The sequence below is a fragment of the Bombina bombina genome, chromosome 5 (genome assembly GCF_027579735.1).
Source record: "Bombina bombina isolate aBomBom1 chromosome 5, aBomBom1.pri, whole genome shotgun sequence".
Classification (NCBI taxonomy): Eukaryota; Metazoa; Chordata; class Amphibia; order Anura; family Bombinatoridae; genus Bombina; species Bombina bombina.
The window spans coordinates 415,260,903-415,288,078 of NC_069503.1; positions in this window are offsets into that span (position 1 = coordinate 415,260,903).

Genomic DNA, 27,176 nt, shown 5'->3' on the forward strand with positions numbered 1-27,176 from the left:
TATTATCTGCATGAACACCCTGTTTTGCCAAAACAACACAAGGAATCTATGAAGATGGGGTTCCATAAGTCTGAGTACTTCTTTAGTACAGCATCAACATAATGCCGACATTGCATATAAGCAAATCTATTGTGGGTTGGTATACCCCACTTTTCCTTAATCTCTGCATAGGTATAGATATCTTTGTAAGTACAATTCAACAAGTGGGAGATATTAGTCATCCCATTGGAGCTCCATAATTGAAATACCCCTTTAATCACCCCAGGCAAAAAATCAGGGTTGCCCATTAAAGGTAAAAATTATTGATACTAATTTAATTATTGATTCTCTTATAGAATGTCCTCAGTCCATTTCTGCATTTCTTCCACCAATATCAAAACTAGCCATTAGTGTAAACAGAGGGAAGATCCCTTCAACTTCTTATGGTAAACAACAATGTGTTGTTACATGTATTTGCTGTTTTACAACAATAACCTGCATCTTACAGGGGCATAAGGCTCACTTATTTAAAAATTAAGACTTTAAACGGTCTGGGGGGGTTGAGATATGGGATTTTAAAAACCACCACCCCTGTTTTAACTTTACTTCATCTGACATCATCACACATGGAAGTGGTGATATCAATGGGGTTCCAAGTGTAAATTGAGATGGGGAATTAGACTGAATTATCCTTTTTCCCACTGCAATGCATTGGGGGTCCTAAGCATCAACATCGCAAATGGGACAACAACAAATTCTTTAAATGCATAGCTAAAAACCATTATGAAATATAATACATGTTTAAATATGCTTTTTGTAGTTTTAATGTACAGTATTTGATTGGAAAGGGCTCAAAATTGTGTATATATATATATATATATATATATATATATATATATATATATATATATATATATATATATGTCATCAAAAGAAGAATAATCCACGCCAATTTAAAACTTGACTTTTATTTGTCTTCAGTTAAAAAGAGTTACAAACAAAGGAGATCTTTGCAGCTTTAGCAGAGTGAGCGCAGCACTGGTAACTAAAGTTTAGAAAAAAGTAGTGAAAACAAATTTACACATCAAAATAAACATCAGAAGGACTAAATCATGCATCCTTGTGCTACATATTCTATGCATAGATCATCAAAAAATAAAAAAATGTAAAAAAATGATCCGTCGTCATGGCAACAGTAAATAAAAAAGTCAAATTACACTCATTTAGTAAGTAATGTGCTCAGTATTTTATGGAGTATGATTTACCCTACTGTGATTTTGATTGGTACTTAAAAGGAGTACCATTGTGTCAAAGTTGCCAACATTTGAAAAAAAATTCCAGGGACACTTTCCAGCTATCAATTACCTGTATGATTTTTTTTTACCACACCCCCTGCTCTAAGGTTCCGCCCACCTTGCCAAACCCACATAATTAGCATAGTTTAGCCCCCCTATTTATTAAAGTGCAAATTATATATATATAAATAAATATGAAACTAAAAAGGTATAGAACAAATGAGGGAATATGCACTATAGCCATATTTATAGTGCTACTTAGTAGATCACTATTATAGTTGTTGATGATCAACAGATTAATTTCTCTTTTAACAGAAAGTAGTTTAGATTTTGACTATTATCTTTACACCTGATTTATTCTTTTGCAAAAGATCATTATCGCCCAGATCTGTACAGTGTATTAACCCTTCATTAGCAGCAGCTCATTGTCAATTAGATCTGAACAGTGTGCATTAACCCTTCACTAGCAGCAGCTCATTATCACCCAAATCTGTACAGTGTGTATTAACCCTTCACTAGCAGCAGCTCATTATCACCCAAATCTGTACAGTGTGTATTAACCCTAATCAGATCTGTACAGTGTATTATTAACCCTTCACTAGCAGCAGCTCATTGTCACTCAGATCACAGAGCTAACTACTGAAGTGTCACACAGTTTGCAGCACTCAGCTGTGATTAAAGAACAGTGACAAAAGTAGTGGGCAGTACACAATAGTGCAATACTCTAAACTAACTGAGTCCAACCATAACAGTTATTCACTCACCTCACTACATCTGCTAAATATCTGTTTAAAGGTTCCTTTAAATTACGTCATCCAAGATGGCATCCCTCGATTTCCGATTGGCTGATAGGATTCTATCAGCCAATCAGAATTAAGGTAGGAAAAATCTGATTGGCTGATTGAATCAGCCAATCAGATTCAAGTTCAATCCGATTGGCTGATCCAATCAGCCAATCAGATTGAGCTCGCATTCTATTGGCTGTTCCGATCAGCCAATAGAATGTGAGCTCAATCTGATTGGCTGATTGGATCAGCCAATCCAATTGAACTTGAATCTGATTGGCTGATTCAATCTCCTCTTCTTGCCGGATAGGATGAAGACTTCGGAGCCTCTTCTGGACCTCTTCTTGCCGGATAGGATGAAGACTTCGGACCCTCTTCTGGACGGATCGGTGATACCCAGCGTGGTGAAAACAAGGTAGGAAGATCTTCAGGGGCTTAGTTTTAGGTTTTTTAAGGGGGGTTTGGGTTAGATTAGGGGTATGTTGGTGGTGGGTTGTAATGTTGGGGGGGTATTGTATGTTTTTTTAAATGCAAAAGAGCTGTTTTCTTTGGGGAATGCCCCGCAAAAGGCCCTTTTAAGGGCTGGTAAGGTAAAAGAGCTGTTAAATTTTTATTTTAGAATAGGGTAGGGCATTTTTTTAATTTGGGGGGCTTTGTTATTTTTTTAGGGGGCTTAGAGTAGGTGTAATTAGTTTAAAATTCTTGTAATCTTTTTTTATTTTTTGTAATTTAGTGTTTGTTTTTTTTTGTAATTTAGTTTAGTTGATTTAATTGTAGATAATTGTAGGTAGTTTATTTAATTAATTTATTGATAGTGTAGTGTTAGGTTTAATTGTAACTTAGGTTAGGATTTATTTTACAGGTAATTTTGTAATTATTTTAACTAGGTAGCTATTAAATAGTTATTAACTATTTTATAGCTATTGTACCTAGTTAAAATAAATACAAAGTTTCCTGTAAAATAAATATTAATCCTAAAATAGCTACAATATAATTATTATTTATATTATAGCTATATTATGGTTTATTTTACAGGTAAGTATTTAGCTTTAAATAGGATTAATTTATTTAATAAGAATTATTTTATTTTGTTAGAATAAAATTATATTTAACTTAGGGGGATGTTAGGGTTAGGGTTAGACTTAGCTTTAGGGGTTAATACATTTATTAGAGTAGCGATGAGGTAGACTATATTCCCTAAGTATAGGGAAATCTAATAACCATCTATGGTATCCTAAAATAGAACTCAAAGTAACTGTGTCAGGTAAAATAATAAATTGAGATTCCCTAGTTTGAAGGTTCTGTGGCTGTATTCACTTTTTAGCCTCTGGTAACATTCAGTCTTCAGATTACTCAGTTTAAAAGATTTATATATATATATAAAATGAAGTCTGAATTCATAGATTGAACCTATTTGTTTCTTAGCTCCACCCAAAAGCTGTATATACTTTGCAGAATTCAGAAGCACTTAAATTCCAAAAGAGTGCAAGTCATTTGTGATGTTAAATAGATTTCTTTTTGTTTCTTTTTTTTTCCTCAAGGAATCTGTATCACTCTTTTATACATTTGTTATCTATACTATAATTGAGTTTGTAATGCGTCCGTCGGCAGTTGCGCACGCATCCTCAAAGGAATGTTGGCAGTGCAATTCAGTCAAAATAATTCACCTGGATGAAGTGAAGCTGCCTCCATGTGGAAATCCACCGGGATGCAGCGAAGGCAAACGGAGAATTACAAAAAAAAAACTAACCACCCGCAATAAGAATTAAAAAAAAAAAGCGTCCGCATTAAGTAATAAAAAAATAAAAAATAACCGCCCGCAATAAGTATTTTTTCAAAAAACGTACCGCCCGTATGAACTATTAAGGAAAAAATAAACTAACCGCCCGCACAAAGTATTAAGAAAAAAAAAATGTATTAACCACTAAATCCGCGAACCACAACATTGCAAACTACCTAATACATCTATTAACCCCTAAACTGCCAACCCACAATGCATTAAACCTAATTTACCTATTAACTCCTAAACCGCCAACCCCCACAACGCAAAAAACTAATTTAATGAGTAAGCCCCCTAACCTAACACCCCCTAAATGAACCCCTTAATTACATTTAGAGAAATATTACATTACAATTAAAATAAAAAAAATTGCATTACATTAAATCTAAAATTACAGAAAATAAAAAAAGGCTAACATTACAAAAAATAATAAACACTATCCAAAATAAAAAAATTAAACCTAATCCCTATGAAAATAAAAAAGTCCCCCAAAATAAAAAGAAATCTAAAGAAATCAGCTCTTTTACATTCAAAATAAACAAATTCCCCCCTTACAGTAAACCCCCCCAAAATAAAAAAAAACCTAACACTAATAAACCTAAACTACCCATTGCCCCTAAAGGGGCATTTGTATGGGCATTGCCCTTGAAAGGGCATTCAGCTCTTTTTCACTGCCCTTAAAAGGGCATTCAGCTCTTTTGTAAATTCCCCATTAAACCCTAATCTAAAATAACAACCCCCCAAAAAAACTAAGACTAAAGGCCCAAATAGGTACTCACATTTTCAGAAGTCCGGTGGAGAAGATCTTCTTTCAGGTGGGTCCATCATCTTCATCCACAGCGAAGGCGGCACAGAGCAGAGGTCCATAGCGCTCTTCCCAGATGTGTGCGGAGTGGAGGTCCGGAGCTGTCTTCCCAGATTTGACGATCCTCGGTGGCGGTGCTCCTTGATGGGGGCACTACTTGGTGAAGGCGTGGAGGTTCCTCTTCATGTGATAGTCCGCCGCACACTGAAGATTGAATTTAAAGTACCAAATATTTATTGGGGTACCTTGCATTCTATTTGGCTGAAATTTTAAAATTCAGCCAATAGGATGAGAGCTACTGAAATCGTATTGGCTGATTTGAACCGTCAATAGGATTTCACTAGCTCTAATCTTATTGACTGTTTTGAAAAGTTCAGCCAATAGGAATGCAAGGTACCCCAAATTGATTGCGGTACCTTGCATTTAATATTCAGTATACGACGGACATCGGATGAAAAGGAGACTCCATGCCACTGAGGACCGCCGATACCGAGGACCGCCGCGGCCGTCACAGATGACCATCGCCAAGGATCACCACATCTGGGAAGACCGCTCTGGACCTCTGCTCAGTGCCGCGTTCGCAGTGCAGGAAGATGATGGACCCACCTGGAAGAAGACCTTCTCCGCCAGACTTCTGAAACTATGAGTACCTATTTGGTGCTTTAGTGTTAGGTTTTTTTTTTTAAATTTTGGGGTTTTTTGTTTTTTCAGATTAGGGTTCATTGGGCAATTTCAAAAAGAGCTGAATGTCCTTTTAAAGGCAATGCCCATACAAATGCCCTTTAGTGGCAATGGGTAGTTCAGGTTTATTAGTCTTAGGTTTTTTTTATTTTGGGGGATTTGGTGGGTGGGGGGTTTTACTGTTAGGGGGGACTTTGTTTATTGTTAATGTAAAAGAGCTGATTTTTTTTAGGGCAATGCCCTACAAAAAAACCCTTTTAAGGGCTATTGGTAGTTCGATAATAATAATACTTACAAACACAAGCTCTGAAAGAGGACAAGAGAGTGCAGTCCCATATAAATAAGTATTTTTTTTATTTTGGGGGGTTTAATGGGTGGGGGGAGGTTTACTGTTAGGGGGGACTTTGTTTATTTTTAATGTAAAATAGCTGATTTCTTTAGGGCAATGCCCTACAAAAAGCCCCTTTAAGGGCTATTGGTAGTTTAGTATTAGATTAGGGGATGTTTTTATTTGGGGGGGATTTTTTATTTTTATAGGGGTATTAGTTTAGTTTTAATTTTATTATTTTTGGTAGCTTTGTTTATTTTTTATTTTTTGTAGCTTGAGGGTTACATTTTTAACACATAGACTGCCGGCCTCTGGGCAGGCTTATCAACTAGTTTGTTATAATTAACCAATGACACTCATAAATCCAGGGGTATCTGGCTGCAGGGCCTTTTGGCCTCAACTTGGGCCTTTGTCAACGTCACCTTGACAAAGGCCCAAGTGGAGGCAGAAAAGTTGAATTACAGTAGCTCTTATTCTATTGGCTATTCAAATCAGCCAATAGAATTAAAGTAGCTCGCATCCGATTGGCTGATTTGAATTTGAAGGCTCAAATCAGCCAATAGGAATTCAAGGGACGCCATTTTTAATTGCGTACCTTGAATTCCTATTCAGTGTACGGCGGCAATCATATGAAGAGGATCCTCCACGCTCCGGCTCCGGTCTTCAGTTCCAGCGGTCTTCAGTTCCAGCGTCACCGATCTTCAGTTCCAGCATCGCCGGACTTCAGTTCCAGATGGACGGTCTTCAGCTCCGTGGTCAACGGTCTTCAACTCCTCCACTCCGCGCCGGCTGGTTCCTGGAAGAAGAAGATGTCGCCGCCTGGAAGAAGACTTCTCCGCCTGGAACAGGACCTTCTCCGCCGGTCTTCAGGACAGGTAAGGAGCACTTGGGGGTTAGACTTAGGTTTTTTAAGGGGGGATTGGGTGGGTTAGAGTAGGGGTATGTGGGTGGTGGGTTGTAATGGGGGGGTTGTTGTTTTTTTACAGGCAAAAGAGCTGATTACTTTGGGGCAATGCCCTACAAAAGGCCCTTTTAATGGCTGGTAATAGAGCTGATTACTTTTGTAATTTAGATTAGGGTAGGGACATTTTTTTATTTTGGGGGGCTTTGTTATTTTATTAGGGGGATTAAAATAGGTGTAATTAGCTTAAAAATCTTGTAATCTTTTTTTTATTTTTTGTAATTTAGTGTTTGTTTTTTTGTAATTTAGTTTAGTGTATTTAATTGTATTTTAGTTTAGATATTTGTAGTTTATTTAATTCATTTATTGATAGTGTAGGTGTATTTGTAACTTAAGTTAGGATTTATTTTACAGGTAAATTGGTAATTATTTTAACTAGGTAGGTATTAAATAGCTATTAACTATTTAATAGCTATTGTACCTAGTTAAAATAAATACCAAGTTACCTGTAAAATAAATATAAACCCTATAATATCTACAATGTAATTATTAATTATATTGTAGCTATCTTATGGTTTATTTTATAGGTAAGTGTTTAGTTTTAAATAGGAATAATTTAGTTAATATTATTAATATTATTTAGATTTATTTTAATAATAATTAAGTTAGGGGTGTTAGAGTTAGATAGGGTTTATATAGTTAATATATATAATATAATAACTATATTAACCCTAATATAATTAGGGTTAATATAGTTAATATAGGTGGTGGCGGTGTAGGGGGGTCAGATTAGGGGTTAATATATTTAATATAGGTGACGGCGGTGTAGGTGGATTAGATTACATTACAGGCAAAAGAGCTGATTACTTTGTGACAATGCCCCGCAAAAAGCCCTTTTAAGGGCTGGTAAAAGAGCTGGTTACTTTGGGGCAATGCCCCGCAAAAGGCCCTTTTAAGGGCTGGTAATAGAGCTGGTTACTTTGGGGCAATGCCACGCAAAAGGCCCTTTTAAGGGCTGGTAATAGAGCTGGTTACTTTGTGACAATGCCCCGCAAAAAGCCCTTTAAAGGGCTGGTTAAAGAGTTGATTACTTTGGGGCAACGCCCCGCAAAAGGCCCTTTTAAGGGCTGATAATAGAGCTGGTTACTTTGGGGCAATACCACGCAAAAAGCCCTTTTCAAGGCTTTTTTTAAATTAGTTTAGGGTAGGGACAGTTTAGGGGGTAATAATTGTAATATAGATGGCGGCGGTGTAGGGGAATTATATTAGGGGTTAATAATTTTAATGTAGGTGGCGACGGTGTAGGGGGCTCACATTAGGGGGTTAGACATTTAATGTAGGTGGCGGCGGGGTCCGGGAGCGGCGGTTTAGGGGTTAAATACTTTATTAGAGACTGCGGCGGGGGATCGCGGTTGACAGATAGATAGACATTGTGCATGCGTTAGGTGTTAGGTTTTATTTTGAAGCTAGTTTAGGGGGTTATGGGGCTCCAATACACAGCGTAAGGCTTACTACGCCTGCAATTTGTGGCGAGGTGAAAATAGAGTAAGATTTCTCCATTTTCGCCACGTAAGTCCTTACACTGTATATTGGATACCAAACTGCTGTGGTTTGGAATACCTGTCTATGGGCCAAAAAACTACGACTGAAGGCAGAAATATACGAGCGTAATTTCTATGTTACGCCGTATATGTGATACCAAACCAGCGCAAAATTTGGTGTCGCCGGCTTTTGAGGGCGACGATTTATATCGGATCGCGGCCAAAGTATTCCTTTTTATTGACTAATGTAAAATAACATGCATGGAAAACAGAGAAAAATATTCAACACAAAGGTAAAAACTACTAAGGCGTGAAATGCAAGTGATTTCACTGTATATTTGTTTATATCAAATGCTTTATAAATGTCGATTTTTTTTTGTAGTCCATGATTTAGTTTTTCTATTGTTTTATCTATCAATATTCAAATCATCATCTGTATAATTGTTTTTTCAATTAATTATTTATGCTTTGATTTAATATGTATATTGTATCTGTGTGCCTTTTCCATTCTGTAATAATGCAATTATATACAATTTTTTGCATTTTTTTTAATTTAGACTTTTAATGTACATATGAAATACATCATAAAGTCCATATGTCTCAAAAGATTCTTATTATATCCAGTGTAGCATTTTTGACTTAAACTAGCAGATGGACAATCATTTAATAAAATTTTATTTTTACAAGTGGTATAGTCACTAGAGGCTTGTAAAGGAAGGATAATTTTCTCTGCCACTGTCTGTTCTACCTGGATGATAAGTCATAAAATATAGAGTAGAGTGACACAAGACATCATATAACATATGGATATAAATCATGAATCTGTAAGATTGTCAAAAAGAATTATATCATGATTTCAATACCAAAACTTTTACAAGAAATAAAATAAATAATTTGTTAGAGGGAACTTAGGGAAAAAAATAAGTTTTCAAAAATAGAGCAACTACAACTGAAAATAGGTATAGAAATAGGAAAAGTAGGACCAGAAGAAATTATGTAATGGTTACAATCAGAACCAATTTAATTTGAAATTGGATTTGAAAGACAGAGGATAATTTATATTTGCTTTGACTTTAGTTAAGACTAGATAACATCTTATGCTAAAAATAGAATGAAGGGGGGGCAGAGCCTGGAGGAGCATAGCGACGGATGCTTGAGCAACACATTGGGGCTAGTAAATCAAGCAAAAACTAGGACAGAAGCTTCCCTACAGAAGCGGCAGCCCAAGATAACAATTGTGTTTTAAACACATGTGGCGATGCTGGGAGCTGACAGCTAATGCAGAGGAGCCCATAACAGTCAGAGGCACGCCACATCCAAAACAGAGATACCAATGGAGAACAAATACCAGCTCACTGGACACTACCATATGATGAGCTGTAGTCGAGATTTAAACACCGGTAAGCCATAAAAGCAAATAATATGCACATGCGACAGCCAGTATATAGAATAATGTGCAGGGACCTACAAGTCACGTGGAAAGACACGAGGGTTGTTAAATCACGGAATGATAAAATGGCAAATATATAACACCCAAATGTAACTCAAATAAGTCTATCATGCTCAAACAAGAGTCTTTACTCAAAAATGCACTCTCAGAGTAAAATAGAAGTGGATGCTTCAACCAAATAATCGTACCTGACAGGGGACTGTGCCTAAATATTTATCATAAAACTCATCACAGAGCTTCCTATGGCTTGTTAGTAGAGCATTAACAGTACTCAAAAAAGTAACAACTGATAAATAAGCCGGGAAAGAGAAGCTACATCTCAGCAGGGCCTAGAAAACCTAAGGGCAGCTTAAAGAATTTCCCACATATATTGTGATAGAGAACAGGATATCATTATTGGTTAGAGGGCTGCAAAGTTGCTTTACTATCACTACCGCTGGGGACTTATATCAGGCTGACTTAAGTATCAGCTGCAAAATCAATATAAAAAGACATTTAAGACATTTAAGGGGAGCGGAGCTAGCCATCGAACTGTATCGCCCGTGGGATATTCCTCTATCAGACCAAACTTGGCCAGTAGTCTTCTTATCCCGGCATCAAGTAGAATGATAGGAAATATCCCAGAGCAGAGAGAGCTTGTAAAATGAGGTAAGCAGGACTCACAGTAGGCAGGGTAGTCCTTGGCGGCAACAGTAAGACAGTCCAGCAGTATAGCAGTTCAGGGGTAAACCAATAGAAGGACCAGAAACAGGCAGGAGTCAGAAACAAAAGGAAATCCAGCAGTATAACAGTTCAGGGGTAAACCAATAGAAGGAACAGACAGGCATAGTTCAGTAACAGTATAGCAATCCAACAGTCTAGGGGTTAAGCAGACAGAGTGGTCAGGCAGACAGAGTTCATCAACAGTGTAGAAATCCAGTAGTTCAGGGGTTAAGCAGGCAGAGGGGTCAGACAGGCAGAGTTCAGCAACAGTGTAGCAATCCAGTAGTTCAGGGGTTAAGCAGGCAGAGGGGTCAGACAGGCAGAGTTCAGCAACAGTGTAGCAATCCAGTAGTTCAGGGGTTAAGCAGGCAGAGTGGTCAGGCAGGCAGACTTCATCAACAGTGTAGCAATCCAGTAGTTCAGGGGTTAAGCAGACAGAGTGGTCAGGCAGACAGAGTTCATCAACAGTGTAGCAATCCAGTAGTTCAGGGGTTAAGCAGGCAGAGGGGTCAGACAGGCAGAGTTCAGCAACAGTGTAGCAATCCAGTAGTTCAGGGGTTAAGCAGGCAGAGGGGTCAGGCAGGCAGAGTTCAGCAACAGTATAGCAATCCAGCATTTCAGAGGTTAAGCAAGCAGAGTGATCAGACAGGCAAAGTTCAGCAACAGTGTAGCAATCCAGCAGTTCAGGGGTTAAGCAAGCAGAGTGGTCAGACAGGCAGTGTTTGATAACATAATAACAATCCAGCAGTTCAGAAAACACAACACCCAGGAGCACACAAAGAAACACCTATACTTGGGCAGTGTTAGTAAGCACTGTAGGTACTTACATAGGCGCCGATTTGTGCCAAGAGGAGTTCAAAGAGACCAACCGGCAAAGGGAGACGCTGATGTGTGGCAATGGCATCATCACTGCGATGACAGCAAGCATAGCATCCCTGGCAATAGTCAGAGTCAGAGCTGTGTCCGCTGCGTCCCTGGCAACAGCCAGAGCGACGCAATGGTGTGACATAGCCCCCACTCAAGGGTTCCCTCCGGAAACCAGAGCTGGCTTTTAAGGATGAGCAGCATGGAATATGGAGACCAAAGATGGAGAAGAAGGAACCATCACAGAAGGAACCCAGGAACGGTCCGCCACAGAGTAACCCTTCCAATGCATGAGGTATTTCAGTTGCCTGTGCCTGTATCTGGGGTTCCAGGATCTTAGCAACCTCATACTCAGGGTCACCATGAATCAAGAGCGGAGGAGGAGGAGGTCAGAGCTGAGTATATCTGTTCTTGGATACAGAAAACAAAGGGGCACCTCAAGTGTAGATCAGAGCTGCAACAAGTCACACACCGAATCAAAGCCAAATGGGTACTCACATTCAGTTGGAGCACCCTTATGTGCTTGTGGAAGCAGGCTGATAACTTGGGGTGTATCAGCTAACCCAGACAACAAGTTACACTCAGGATCACCAGACGCAGTACCCAAATAGAGTACCCGGATGTAAGCCGCCCCAAAGAGCGGTCGAGATAGAAGTAAGGTGCTAACACTTGGCTTAAGTTAAACAAGAGGTTTATTAAAACTCACATATAGAACCAAATAAGCGTGTAACCCCCCTAATGCAACGCGTTTCTCAGCTGTATAATGACCGTTTCATCAGGCATATAGGCACCCTAGCATCTCCTAAGCTTTTAAACAATACATGACCAATCAAAACATAGGATAAAACACACCCCTCTAGAGGTGTGGCTAGACACATATGTATCCAATCAGTGCTTCTTTATAAACAGTCCAAAATAACAATTAGAATATGCATATAATGACATTCTAACGGAGCATTTTAATTACAAGGCCCAGATCTCACACATATATAATAAATATTTTTAATTCTCATATTTTAGTGCACCCATGAAAATAAGGACCAAGTTATTAACCAAGTTAGAATGTATATTTTGTGTTATATAATATGTTTGTGTGACCTGCTTACTTTGTTCGTGTTTCAATGTTAACCCTTCGATCCGTGACTCAGTTTATTATTAATTCACAAGTGTTGCAAACATGTTAACTCTGCAACTGGTCACGTCATAGCCCACCCCCACTTGGAATATTATTATCACCAATCAAAAAATTGCCTATTGCAATCGTTACTAGTTGCTAGCTAAATTTATTATTATGACCTATGATGTAACAATACAGGTTGTCGCTAATACTAGGATAATACTTTTGTTAACAGGCTCTATCTAATACGTATGTGGAATCTACTTACTCTTTATCATTGTGCTTTAATGACATCTGATGTGAGGCTTAAATGCAGTATCAGTGTCTTTTAATTATATTCACTCCGTTACATGATCACAACATTAAGGCCACCAATTGGACTCCTACTAACCCATGTGTTTCACCCTCCATGAAAGATGCCACATGGATGAAGATAGAAGACGCTGCCTGGATGGATGAAGACCTCGCCGCCTGGATGAATACTGTCCAGACTTCAAAAACTGTAAGTAGATCATTGGGGGTTAGTGTTAGGTTTTTTTAAACTTTTTTGTGTGTTTTTTTTTTTTTTTTAGATTAGGGTTTTGGGCATTCTTAAAATAGCTAAATGCCTTTTTAAGGGCAATGAAAAAGAGCTGAATGCCCTTTTAAGGGCAATGCCTATATAAATGCCCTTTTCGGTGCATTGGGTAGCTTAGTTTTTTTTTAGAGTTAGGGTTTTTATTTTGGGGGGTTGTTTGGGTGTTGGGTTTTACTGTTGGGGGGTCTTTGTATTTTTTTTTACAGGGAAAAGATATGATTTCTTTAGGGCAATGCCCTACAAAAGGCCCTTTTAAGGGCTATTGATAATTTATTGTAGGCTAGGATTTTATTATTTTAGGGGGCTTTTTTATTTTGATAGGGCTATTAGATTAGGTGTAATTGTTTTTATTTTGGATCATTTTGTTTATTTTTTTGTAATTTAGTGTTTGCTATTTTTGTACTTTAGTATTTTTACATTTTTTGTAATTTAGTATTTTTTATTTTTTGTAATTGTAGATTTTTTTTAAGTAGGGTTAGGTTTTTTTAATGTGTAATTTAATTATTTTAATTTGTAGTTATTTTAATGTTAGTTTAATTTATAGTTTAAAATTATTATTTTTTAATTTCCCAGCTAATTTTTTATTTATTTTAAGATAGAAATCTTGTAATTTTAATTTAAAGTTATGGGGTTGTTATGTTTAGGGTTAATAGTTTAATTTAGTTCTTGGCTATGTGGGGGGCTGGCGGTTTGGGGGTTAATAGGTTTATTAAGTGGTAGTGATGTAAGAGGCCAGAGGTTTAGGGGTTAATAACTGGTTAAGTGGTTAATAACTTTATTTTATGGCGGTAATGTCGGGGAGCGGCAGAATAGGGGTTCATATCTTTATTATAGTGTGGGCAATGTTGGGGTGTGGGGGAAAATAGGGGTTAATAATTTTTATTAGTGGCGGCGATGTTGAATGTGGCAGATTAGGGATTAATAACTTTAAAATAGTGTTTGTGATGAGGGAGGGCCTCGGTTTAGGGGTTAATAGATCAGACAGGCAAAATTCAGCAACAGTGTAGCAATCCAGCAGTTCAGGGGTTAAACATGCAGAGTGGTCAGACAGGCAGAGTTCAGCAACAGTGTAGCAATCCAGCAGTTCAGGGGTTAAGCAAGTAGAGTGGTCAGACAGGCAGTGTTCAGTAACATAATAACAATCCAGCTGTTCAGAAAACACAACACCCAAGAGCACACAAAGTAATATCTATACTTGAGCAGTGTTTGTAAGCACTGTAGGTACTTATATAGGCGCCGATTTGCACCAAGATGAGTTCAAAGGACCAACCGGCAAAGATAGACACTGATGTGTGTGATGACGTCATCACCACACCGACAGCAAGCACAGCGCCACGTCCCTGGCAACAGCCAGAGCGGTGCAATGGCGTGACACGAACAGTGCTGCTGCATTTTTCAAGAGCTCCATATACTTGACACTATAAGGCATCAAAATAATTCATTTTTTTAGACTGAAACCAATAACCCAAGTGTCTCTTGGAAAAGCAAACGGCTACCCCTACCGAACCTACAAAAAAAAATTGTAGCACTTGCTCCGGTCGCAGGAGACTGCGAGAGTTTGACACATTTTGTGAATTGAGGTGTACTGCTACAGACAGGGAACTGGAGGCCTGGACTACCATTAGATTGCCTGGCTTTGGAGGGTCGGGGCTCTGCTCTGAGGCTATAGGCAGGAACTTTTGGCTGTCGTCGTAGACGACTACAGAGGCCTAAGTTCTTACGCCTTGCTCCTATGCACATCTTTGGGCCTGAGGGCGCACAACGCCATACAAAGTGCCACTCTCCCTGCTTCCAAGCTCCCTGTCAGCACCCAACTCCCAGCAAGAAGCAAACATCTAGGAAATCACCCCTAGGCTTAGCTGAACCAAGTTTAAGGGCTCCTGCTAAGGGCACGAAAGTTGCCATCTTGCCCCACTATCTCACAAATCTCAACTTATTTTGTGACACCCGTGTGCCTCAGTCCTAAGCTACAGTCACTCCTGCTGTCTGCACTATACTAGGCCCTGCAGAGACATCGCTACATCTGTTCTCCATGACCGCACTAGCCACAAGCAGGCTGCACCACATTAAGACGCAACTGAGGCCCACCCAAGTGGTAATCTCCTGAGCCTGCACCATTTAAGAGAGCATCAGTTGACACTCACAGGCTTTATCCACACCATATTTGGAACTGCTTCATCTTCCTAGGCTGGGTGAGATCTAAATATTTTACATATTGCATACCCTATTCTATAGTCTGATGATACGTTCCTAAGTACCTCTATTACCACTACCACTCATGCCTACTCAGGTATCTGAAGAAAAATTCCTTACCCTAATGACTATTCCTGGATACCCATATAAACCTAACTACACCCAGGAGGGAACTATAAACCATCATGAGAGTCTGAAATCTGCCATTACTGAGCTGTAACTATAATAAAGAGACTTATTTTCAGCACTTCTCACCCAGCTTATGTCTCTTTCCACTACCTGATATACTTTCCATAGTATCACTTGGAAAACCCCTTGCCTCCCCCTTTCCTATCCAGCTAGTCTGGACAGATCACTTCCCTCTCCCTTTTTCCCTCCTATTAGGTCGTATCCCCTTGTTCCCTGAGACGAGAGGTAGTGTCAAATCCTTCAAATTGTATACAATTGTTCACTAACAGAGTCTATTGAGTTGCACAACAATTTTCTTTATTACTGCTTAATAGCATATGACAAGATTGTGAGAATTTTTATTGCTTGTTCTTGTTTAAAAGGTTACCCTTGGGTTCTATTGTCTCTTTCACTCTCTCCTTTCCTGTCCAGCTAGTCTGGACAAGTCACCTCCACTTTCCTTTTCCCTTTCCCTTGGGTCATAGCCCCTATTCCTCAGAGTGAGAGAGGCTACTAGTGCACACACCGCAATTGCAGAGCCTTATTGAAATATTGCATATTATTATTTACCTTCATTGCCTTTCAAATAACAAGGTCTTTGGTCTCCCCCCTTCCCCACACTTTCCTGCTCTGTGTGTTTGGACATATCATCCCCCTGTAACCTCTCCCTCCCTCTGTTCAGCAAATATCTCATTCTCTCAGGTGAGAGGGAGCAGACCAATGGCCGGGAAAGGGTAATTTGATGTTATATAACTTGTTTGTGGCATCTCCTTAACACTGAAAGCCTCATTAAAAAAAAAAAAAAAACTTGTTTCCCACATATTTAATACTAACCTTAATCTTTTGATACTTGGGAAACTATCATTCATCAGGGGTAAATTTCTTATTTCATTACCCATATATTGACATGACCGAAGATGGCTTACAGTTGCTGAGGTGACGCTACCAAGCCCAACTCCATGATAGCATTAGACTAGATATCAACTAACTGATTGTCTGCCTGCATTAAGAGTTCAAGTTGACACTGTCATTTATTTGTAATACACAAACTGGGACTATTTTTTTTATTTCAAAATGTCCCATAACTAAGACCCCAACAAATATTTAAAAAAAATGGTCTATGACCATTTCACAACTACCAATGATCCGGATGTAAAAACAAACAGAGACCTGAGTGACCAAGAATCCCTGGAGTCTCAATTGAGCATACACTCATCTGCTCCTTCCCAGCATTACATAACAAAATCCACCCTCCAAAAGATGCTAGCTGCTCAAACGAAATCCATTACTCAAGAAATCCATTGTAACTCCGCTGAGTTAAGAAAAGATATATCTGAGATAGGAGAAAGGGTGGATGCTTTGGAGCGCAAGCAGGATGAGATGCCGGTTGGCCAGTCCAACTTACTCTCATACTCATAGAGCCAGCAGGAACAACATATGATTCAGAGGGATTACAGAGACCGTAGCAGCTTCCCACCTTCAAGATTTCCTTCAAGCATTCTATGCAGAACTAGTGGGCACACCAGATGGGGCAGTTAACACCATGGGAAGAGCTCACAGAGCATTAAGGTCAAGAGCTATTCCTCAAGACAAACCGAGGGATGTCATAGTCTGTTTCCATAGTTATGTCTACAAAAACAAGTTGATGCAAGCTGTTTTTAAGAAGCCTTCTCTCCCGGAGAGATTTAAAGATATACAGCTCCTACCTGACCTATCTGCCCACACTCTGCAACATCAGAAAGCATACCAATTTGTTACCTCTACCTTATGAAAATCCAACATCAAATATAGATGGGGATTCCCCACCAACCTCATTATTACAAGGGACAACCAAACGTTTACTGTTTCCATTCCACACCAAGGTCTAGCACTTCTCACCTCTTGGGGCCTGCAGAATGATCCATCTGGTCCACAGCCAACAACAAACCTGAAACTTCGAGCCTCAGTGCCCGAATGGACCATCTGAGATCAAAGATTAAAAGATTAAAGACATTCAAATCCCAGGAACCTACCTGAACTCTCACTTTAACAACAAGCCTTCCAAATGTAGACTTTCAGTTCCCATCCTCCATCATGGGTTGGTTCCCTTGGGCACCTTTTTGATCACGGATGCCTCTTTTGCGTTAGACACTTTTTTCATTCTACTGTTTATACGGTTTGCCCTTTATTATGATGTTTCATAATGTTATTTATATGCTTAGTTAGTATTATGGTTCAGGAGCGGGGTTGACATTGTTAGCCCACACTTCTTTTGTTTCTCTCCTTATATAGCTCCAATAACTCCCCCCCCCCCCATTTGAAGCTCCCACTAGTGCTCCACTGTGGTGGACTATTTCCACCATAACTAACAACAGCCTCCAACCTATACATCTTTTTTAGACTAATTCCTCCCCCTCTCCTCACCTACCTCCTCTCCCTTTACTCAGTCTAGGTAACATCAGCCCAGTTCCTCACCCAGATACTCTACTGACTACATGGCCACACTCAAACTTTTAACCCATAGCACGAGAGACCTTAATTCCCGCATAAAAGCAACAGTTATCACTATCCCCAAACCACAAAAAGACCCATCCCTCTGTTCCAACTATAGACTCATATCTCTCATAAATGTAGACGTAAAAATTTATGCTAAATTACTTGCTAACCGCATATTCAAACTACTCCCTCATCTCATTATCTTTGACCAAGTGGGCTTCATACTCACTCGAGAAGGCCCAGATAATATGAGGCGCCTACTTAATATATTCCTTGAATCCTCCAAATTGGGCAAACCCTTCTCGGTTATCTCTTTAGATGCCGAGAAGGCATTTGACAGGGTGAGATGGAGCTACTTATGGGAAGTCCTCAGGATCTTTGGCTTCCCTACAGAAATCCTTACTGCTGTCCTAGCCTTGTATTCTTCACCCATGGCAACAGTTAAAGGACTGGGATATCACTCCCCTCCCTTCATGATCAGTAATGGTACCCGACAAGGCTGCCCTCTCTCGCCCTTTTATTCACTCTGGTAATCGAACTCCTGGCAGAACAAATCCAAACTGATAAACATAAGATTGCCCTTTTCGCAGATGACAGTATTTTCAACTAACCCAATCCATACAATTCCGAGGCTAATGGCCATCTTAAAGTCTTTTGGGAACCTATCTTTCCATAAATTAAACCTGACCAAAACAAATATATTTACAAAGAACTTCCCCCAAGACCCTACACTCCAATTATCAAGTTACTTGGACAGACTCCCATATCATACATCTCGGTATAAAATTCTCTGGAAGCATACCCCAACTAATTAAAGATCATTTTCTCCCACTATTAACAGAACTGCGAGCTCTGAAAAGTACATGGAATTATGACTCTATATCTTGGAATGACTATATTACCGTTCTGAAAATGTCATTTTTGCCCAAACTTACCTATCTCTTTAGATGTATCCCAATTAGAATACCAAAACATTTGATCCTACAATTCCAGAGTGAGCTCACAAAGTACATCTGGCAAAACAAACTCCCTAGGGTTGCACACAGAATCTTGCAAACTCCTATACGGAGTCGAGGATTAGCCTCCCCTCTATAGTGAGGTATTATGAAGGAGCTATGCTCATCCATATATCTCAGTGGGGAGCCCTTAACTCTCTCAGTAAATGGAAAACCATTGAACAAGTATCACTTCCTTATCATATACACATACAAAACCTGATCTGGACCCCCCACACACTGCCACAGAACACTTGATATCTCCAACACAATAGTCCAGGAGTGTCTTTAATTATAGGACAAACTTATACATCAGGCCCATATAGCACCTCATCCCTCACCAGTCACCTCACTGGCAGGCCTATTAACAGGACTTCCTGAAATGCATACTAATAAATGGGCCCAACTTGGGGTCTGCAATGTCTTGGATCTTTGGATACCCCTACACTAGCCGCTTCTGTACACTAGAAGAGATAAGCCCAGAATCTGCCATCCCACGCTACATGACATTTGAATATTTTAGATTAAAATGCTTTTTAACTAGCTGGGGCTTTAGACCTGAGCTATCTCGCCACCTCACTGTTTGGGAATCCACTTGGAAATGCAATAAGAGACTTTACAAACCACTCTCCACACACTACAACTTACTAGGAAACACGAATCAGACACATAACTTACCCCATCTACAAAGATGGGAGACCTACTTAGGCATCACTATTTTCCCTAAAACATGGCAGTACATTATAACGCTATCCAAAAAAGCAATACACTGCGTTACTATGATGAAAACCTACCACAAACTGTTAACACATGGGTATTACATCCCTACATGCCTCGCCAAAATGTATGACATTGTCACCACTCTCTGTTGGCATAACTGCAGACACACTAGAGACACCATACACATCTGGTGGGATTGTCCCAAAAAACAACCTCTATAGAATACTTGTTTCCTTATCCTTTCTAAAATTGGTATTCCCCTCCGTAAAACACCATCCCTTGCCCTAATCCATATAGGAACTCATACTCTCCCTAAACATCACTCACACCTATGTATCTATCTTTTTACCACAGTCAAAGCTGCTATAGCCAAATCTTGGGAAGACACTTCCCCACCAAATTGGTCCAGAATCCTCAACTCCATGGCATATATTTACACCATGGAAAAGAACATCTTCTATTCCCTTTACAAATCTGACCTCTTCAAACGTGTTTTGGCAGACTGGAAAGCAAAGTTCAGCACTCTATGGAAACCAAATGTTATCACCAATAAATAAGCCCAACTTATCCACTAACTAAGAGCTCCTTTACCTCCCCCTCGGAATCTAGTCCTCAACCCCTATCGCACCCTTTCCACTTCTCACCCTCCCCATTCCCAGCCTAGTTATCTGATTACCTTTAAACAATATCTTGCTTGTAAATTAAATGCAGAGGACCTGCAAGTCCTTAATCTTGTTATATTCTAAGCAAAATACTTTTCTATTTTTCATTTACACTATACATGTTGTATGATAACGTTATTATGCAAATAAAAAAACTTTGAAGCAAAAAAGACATTTAAAAGTATTGCTACTGAAGTGCTTTATTGCACACTTTATACACAACAATATGTCAGCTAGAAAACAAAATAAACTGGTGCCATCAGTGAAGCCGTTTGCTACCAATATCTTTTTCAAGTCCTCTAAGGAAGAGAAAATGAAAGAAACCGAAGCCTCTATACCTGAAGAGGAGATGGATTGTGATATAGATACCCAATCTCCAAAAGGGAACAGAACTCCTGCAAGAGAAGAAGACCTTAGAAACCTGGTCTCTAAACAAGATATGTGGGCCAATTTATCAAGGGCCGAATGGCACCTGATGCCCCTGTTTCCGCGAGAGCCTTCAGGCTCACTGGAAACAGCAGTAAGAAGCAGCGGTCTTAAGACCGCTGCCCCATAACTGGTCTGATGCCTTGATCCTATACAATCGGGCTGATTGACACCCCCTGCTAGCGGCTGATTGGACTCAAATCTGCAGGGGGCGGCATTGCACAAGCAGTTCTGGTGAACTGCTTGTGCAATGTTAAATCCATGACAGAAGACATGAATACATTCACGCAACAACTAGCTTATATGCAACAAGAAATCACAGAGATCCATGAAAAAATTGAAGACCTAGAGAACAGAAGCCAGAAGTGCAATCTATGTTTAAAAGGTGTCCCTGAGTCAATTTCCATGGCAGAACTAAAGAATCATCTTCTACAATTGTTTCAAACCATTAAAGGCACAACAGAAGAAGGAAAATGTCAAATGGAGAGAGCTCATAGAGCTCTGAGAGCAAAACAAAAGGAAGGAGAACCACCAAGAGACATTATAACTAAACTATTCCACTTCCATGAGAAGGAAGAAATTATGACAGCGGCCAGGAAAAACCTTCAAGTTTAAAGAGTAAATTATACAATTTTACCAGGACTTATGTCTTAGAACACTACAGAAATGCAATGCCCTGCACCCTCTTACAAAGTTGCTATGGAAGAACCAAATACATACAGGTGGGGATTCCCGTTTGCACTTTACATACATCATGAATGAAAAACCATAACACTCAAGGAGAAACAAGAAATTCCAGAGGTGTGCCAATATCTAAGATTGGATTGCCCAGATCTACCCAAAACTACACAAGAAAACAAAATGGAAAACCATTGAACAAGTATCACTTCCTTATCATATACACATACAAAACCTGATCTGGACCCCCCACACACTGCCACAGAACACTTGATATCTCCAACACAATAGTCCAGGAGTGTCTTTAATTATAGGACAAACTTATACATCAGGCCCATATAGCACCTCATCCCTCACCAGTCACCTCACTGGCAGGCCTATTAACAGGACTTCCTGAAATGCATACTAATAAATGGGCCCAACTTGGGGTCTGCAATGTCTTGGATCTTTGGATACCCCTACACTAGCCGCTTCTGTACACTAGAAGAGATAAGCCCAGAATCTGCCATCCCACGCTACATGACATTTGAATATTTTAGATTAAAATGCTTTTTAACTAGCTGGGGCTTTAGACCTGAGCTATCTCGCCATCTCACTGTTTGGGAATCCACTTGGAAACGCAATAAGAGACTTTACAAACCACTCTCCACATACTACAACTTACTAGGAAACACGAATCAGACACATAACTTACCCCATCTACAAAGATGGGAGACCTAATTAGGCATCACTATTTTCCCTCAAACATGGCAGTACATTATAACGCTATCCAAAAAAGCAATACACTGCGTTACTATGATGAAAACCTACCACAAACTGTTAACACATGGGTATTACATCCCTACATGCCTCGCCAAAATGTATGACATTGTCACCCCTCTCTGTTGGCGTAACTGCAGACACACTGGAGACACCATACACATCTGGTGGGATTGTCCCAAAAAACAACCTCTATAGAATACTTGTTTCCTTATCCTTTCTAAAATTGGTATTCCCCTCCGTAAAACACCATCCCTTGCCCTAATCCATATAGGAACTCATACTCTCCCTAAATATCACTCACACCTATGTATCTATCTTTTTACCACAGTCAAAGCTGCTATAGCCAAATCTTGGGAAGACACTTCCCCACCAAATTGGTCCAGAATCCTCAACTCCATGGCATATACAGGGAGTGCAGAATTATTAGGCAAATGAGTATTTTGACCACATCATCCTCTTTATGCATGTTGTCTTACTCCAAGCTGTATAGGCTCGAAAGCCTACTACCAATTAAGCATATTAGGTGATGTGCATCTCTGTAATGAGAAGGGGTGTGGTCTAATGACATCAACACCCTATATCAGGTGTGCATAATTATTAGGCAACTTCCTTTCCTTTGGCAAAATGGGTCAAAAGAAGGACTTGACAAGCTCCGAAAAGTAAAAAATAGTGAGATATCTTGCAGAGGGATCCAGCACTCTTAAAATTGCAAAGCTTCTGAAGCGTGATCATCGAACAATCAAGCGTTTCATTCAAAATAGTCAACAGGGTCGCAAGAAGCGTGTGGAAAAACCAAGGCACAAAATAACTGCCCATGAACTGAGAAAAGTCAAGCGTGCAGCTGCCAAGATGCCACTTGCCACCAGTTTGGCCATATTTCAGAGCTGCAACTTCACTGGAGTGCCCAAAAGCACAAGGTGTGCAATACTCAGAGACATGGCCAAGGTAAGAAAGGCTAAAAGACGACCACCACTGAACAAGACACACAAGCTGAAACGTCAAGACTGGGCCAAGAAATATCTCAAGACTGATTTTTCTAAGGTTTTATGGACTGATGAAATGAGAGTGAGTCTTGATGGGCCAGATGGATGGGCCCGTGGCTGGATTGGTAAAGGGCAGAGAGCTCCAGTCCGACTCAGACGCCAGCAAGGTGGAGATGGAGTACTGGTTTGGGCTGGTATCATCAAAGATGAGCTTGTGGGGCCTTTTCGGGTTGAGGATGGAGTCAAGATCAACTCCCAGTCCTACTGCCAGTTTCTGGAAGACACCTTCTTCAAGCAGTGGTACAGGAAGAAGTCTGCATCCTTCAAGAAAAACATGATTTTCATGCAGGACAATGCTCCATCACACGCGTCCAAGTACCCCACAGCGTGGCTGGCAAAAAAGGGTATAAAAGAAGAAAATCTAATGACATGGCCTCCTTGTTCACCTGATATGAACCCCATTGAGAACCTGTGGTCCATCATCAAATGTGAGATTTACAAGGAGGGAAAACAGTACACCTCTCTGAACAGTGTCTGGGAGGCTGTGGTTGCTGCTGCACGCAATGTTGATGGTGAACAGATCAAAACACTGACAGAATCCATGGATGGCAGGCTTTTGAGTGTCCTTGCAAAGAAAGGTGGCTATATTGGTCATTGATTTGTTTTTGTTTTGTTTTTGAATGTCAGAAATGTATATTTGTGAATGTTGAGATATTATATTGGTTTCACTGGTAAAAATAAATAATTGAAATGGGTATATATTTGTTTTTTGTTAAGTTGCCTAATAATTATGCACAATAATAGTCACCTGCACACACAGATATCCCCCTAAAATAGCTAAAACTAAAAACAAACTAAAAACTACTTCCAAAAATATTCAGCTTTGATATTAATAAGTTTTTTGGGTTCATTGAGAACATGGTTGTTGTTCAATAATAAAATTAATCCTCAAAAATACAACTTGCCTAATAATTCTGCACTCCCTGTATTTACACCATGGAAAAGAACATCTTCTATTCCCTTTACAAATCTGACCTCTTCAAACGTGTTTTGGCAGACTGGAAAGCAAAGTTCAGCACTCTATGGAAACCAAATGTTATCACCAATAAATAAGCCCAACTTATCCACTAACTAAGAGCTCCTTTACCTCCCCCTCGGAATCTAGTCCTCAACCCCTATCGCACCCTTTCCACTTCTCACCCTCCCCATTCCCAGCCTAGTTATCTGATTACCTTTAAACAATATCTTGCTTGTAAATTAAAATGCAGAGGACCGGGGGCGTGTCTGGGCCGGGGCTGAAGATGGCCGCAAAAACTGGTAGCTCTAACTGAAACATTTACATTCCACCGTGTAATTACTAAACTCTAAGCCAGCCAACTTGAATTTGTACCCTAACAAGCAGGGGACATTTCACTGGATTAGATGAGACCACTCTCTGTGTGTTACAGAGCTATCCAGACCGGACCGCTGGGGACCTTGGTGGCCCTGTTCAAGGGATAGGCCTCAGCACCCTCCCCGGGGTACCGGGTAAATAGTGGATAATCTTACATCCACTCTCACTAACTCATCATGGAGGCATTCTACCTTGCTGTCAAGGCTCTAATGGAGGAGCGGGAAAAACAAATATGTCAGAGAATTGACCGAATCCTATTGCAGCAACCCGCACTACTTTCAAGACATGTTACAGTCTCACATAGTGAAACACTACTAAAAGATGTGCGTCTTCCTATATCCCATGGATTGAGCCTAAAGGACTGCCCGGCTGAGACGGAAACTGGGGAACTAGGGAGAGGTTCACCCACTGCTGACTCCTCTACAGGGGCCACAGAGTACCATGATCTCGAGCTGCTTGTTCAGGTTGGGGGAGATGGTGGTCCCGCTGCCGTTGCCTGTCCCGTTGGCTGCCTGTTAGCTACCTGGGGAGATGCGGCCGGCCTCCCCGGGTGGGGGATGGGGCTTTCCGGAGCAAGATTTTCCAAGGACAGCGGCGGCTCAGCTTGGGTGGGGGGCCGCCAGCTTACCGATGCCTGTGCATGTGTGAACATTGATGTCCGGGCTGGAATCGGATAAATTTGGGAACTTTGCCTTGCCTCCAGGTAGGGACTGCACTCCTGTGACATCCTCGTTTTTCCCTTCATATGCTAATGATGGCCTCTGGGCCTGATATGCCATTTAAAAGAGACTTGCAGTTTCACCTGGACTACAGGATCTTAGTCATCTGTCCCACGCAACTGGCTTTAATTGCTATGCTCATACTTTGAAACAAGCCTTGTATATGTTCCTTTTACATGTTAGTATCTAAAAATATGTGCCTAGACCAGGATAAGGTTTAAATTTAATTGCAGTTCATTGAATAGCTTGGCACTATATACCTAGAACAGTTTAATGATACAAGCTACAGATATATGTCGGCGTCATATATATTTTTCTGCTCATTATTTTTTTTAACGGAGCAGATCTATCCCCTCAGCTGCTGAGCGCAAGCATATGTTTATTCCTACGAACATTGCTGACAAGCAGTACCTTATGTGAACATAAGGACTGCATTTACATATATACTTGTTTCTCTTATATATTTGCCTTGTATTTGGTATGTCTAAAAATGTGTGCACAGCCCGGGATACTGATTGAACTTGAATATAGTAAGCTGAATGATTTTGACGCTACCTACTTAGAACAGGGTAATGGTGTAAGGTACAGATACGTGGTAGTGCTTAGAAGGCTAGCCCCAGTTATATTTAAGGATTCGAGTCTATGTTCTCCTCAGTTTTAATTATTCTTTACTTATCCTGCACATGGGTTCAGTTTGCAAATCATTCTAGTTATTCCAATGCCTTTGTATGTTGTTTTGAATGCCAGGTTGTGTCATTGTGATGAGTGAGTGTGCAAATGTATACATGCATGCGCTGTAAATGCTGTTCAGCATTCCTAATGTACTACCCTTGGTGTTGAATTTTATGCAGAACTCCATAGAAAATCTTGCTAACATAAAGTTATGATAAGAGTTAAGTGTATAATATGTGTTACTTAATGGTTGTAGGGGCTGCCTAAAATATCCATCACACATATAACTCCATATCCCATAGAACTTCTTAGGACAAAGTGTATTTCTGAGATTATAATACTTGAATGTCCTGAGCGAAGTATAAGAGTGTATATTTCTATACTTGGGGGCAGAACTACTAAGGATTTCATGAGCATATCAGTTTAAAAAAAGAAAAAAGCAAAAGAACATTTTTGGCCCCTACCTGAGCAACATAGAGGCCCAAAACAGGCCTATATATCTTTATTTTTTTTCTTACTTTATTTAGAATAGGTCCAAGAGTGGACCTGCTAATATATACCCCAATATTTACCTCTGGATACTACTCTAAATTCGTGGCCCAGGAGTGGTCACAAATTCTTTATGGAGGTATGTTTAACTCTCACGTGTTTGTGTAGTCTAGGGGATTATCTTATTTTTATTTTATTCAATTATTTTGCCTTAGCATTAGGTCCATAAGTGGCCCTATTAACACTCTCCCAATTTCCACCCCTTAACTATATTTGACATCTAAGGTCCGAAAGTGACCACTAACTTTGAGCCGGGGGGCACCTTATTTCTAATTTTTATGGGAGACTCTGATATAAGGCTATAAAGAAAAAGAGGTTTGTTGTGAAGTTTGCACCTTAAATTTTTGCTTTCTGTTATTGAGCCATAAATGGCATTGTATTCTGTAATATTAATGTGTTGGTCTTAGGGGGCCTGTCAAATACTTAGATACCTTGAAGGTCCTAGAGTGGACAGCCCAAAATATATGGACAGGCCTGTACGGACTTGATGTATTGATTTGTACTCGGATATGCTGATGTGCAGGTGAATGCCTAGGACCTTATTGTTTTATTTAGACATGCCATTCGCCCTGTATTGTGCAAACTTGTTGTCACTTGTTTTTGTAAACTTCAATAAAAATTACTAAAAAAAAAACCTCCCATGACAATAAAAAAAAAAAAAAAAAAAAAATGCAGAGGACCTGCAAGTCCTTAATCTTGTTATATTCTAAGCAAAATACTTTTCTATTTTTCATTTACACTATACATGTTGTATGATAACGTTATTATGCAAATAAAAAAACTTTGAAGCAAAAAAGACATTTAAAAGTATTGCTACTGAAGTGCTTTATTGCACACTTTATACACAACAATATGTCAGCTAGAAAACAAAATAAACTGGTGACATCAGTGAAGCCGTTTGCTACCAATATCTTTTTCAAGTCCTCTAAGGAAGAGAAAATGAAAGAAACCGAAGCCTCTATACCTGAAGAGGAGA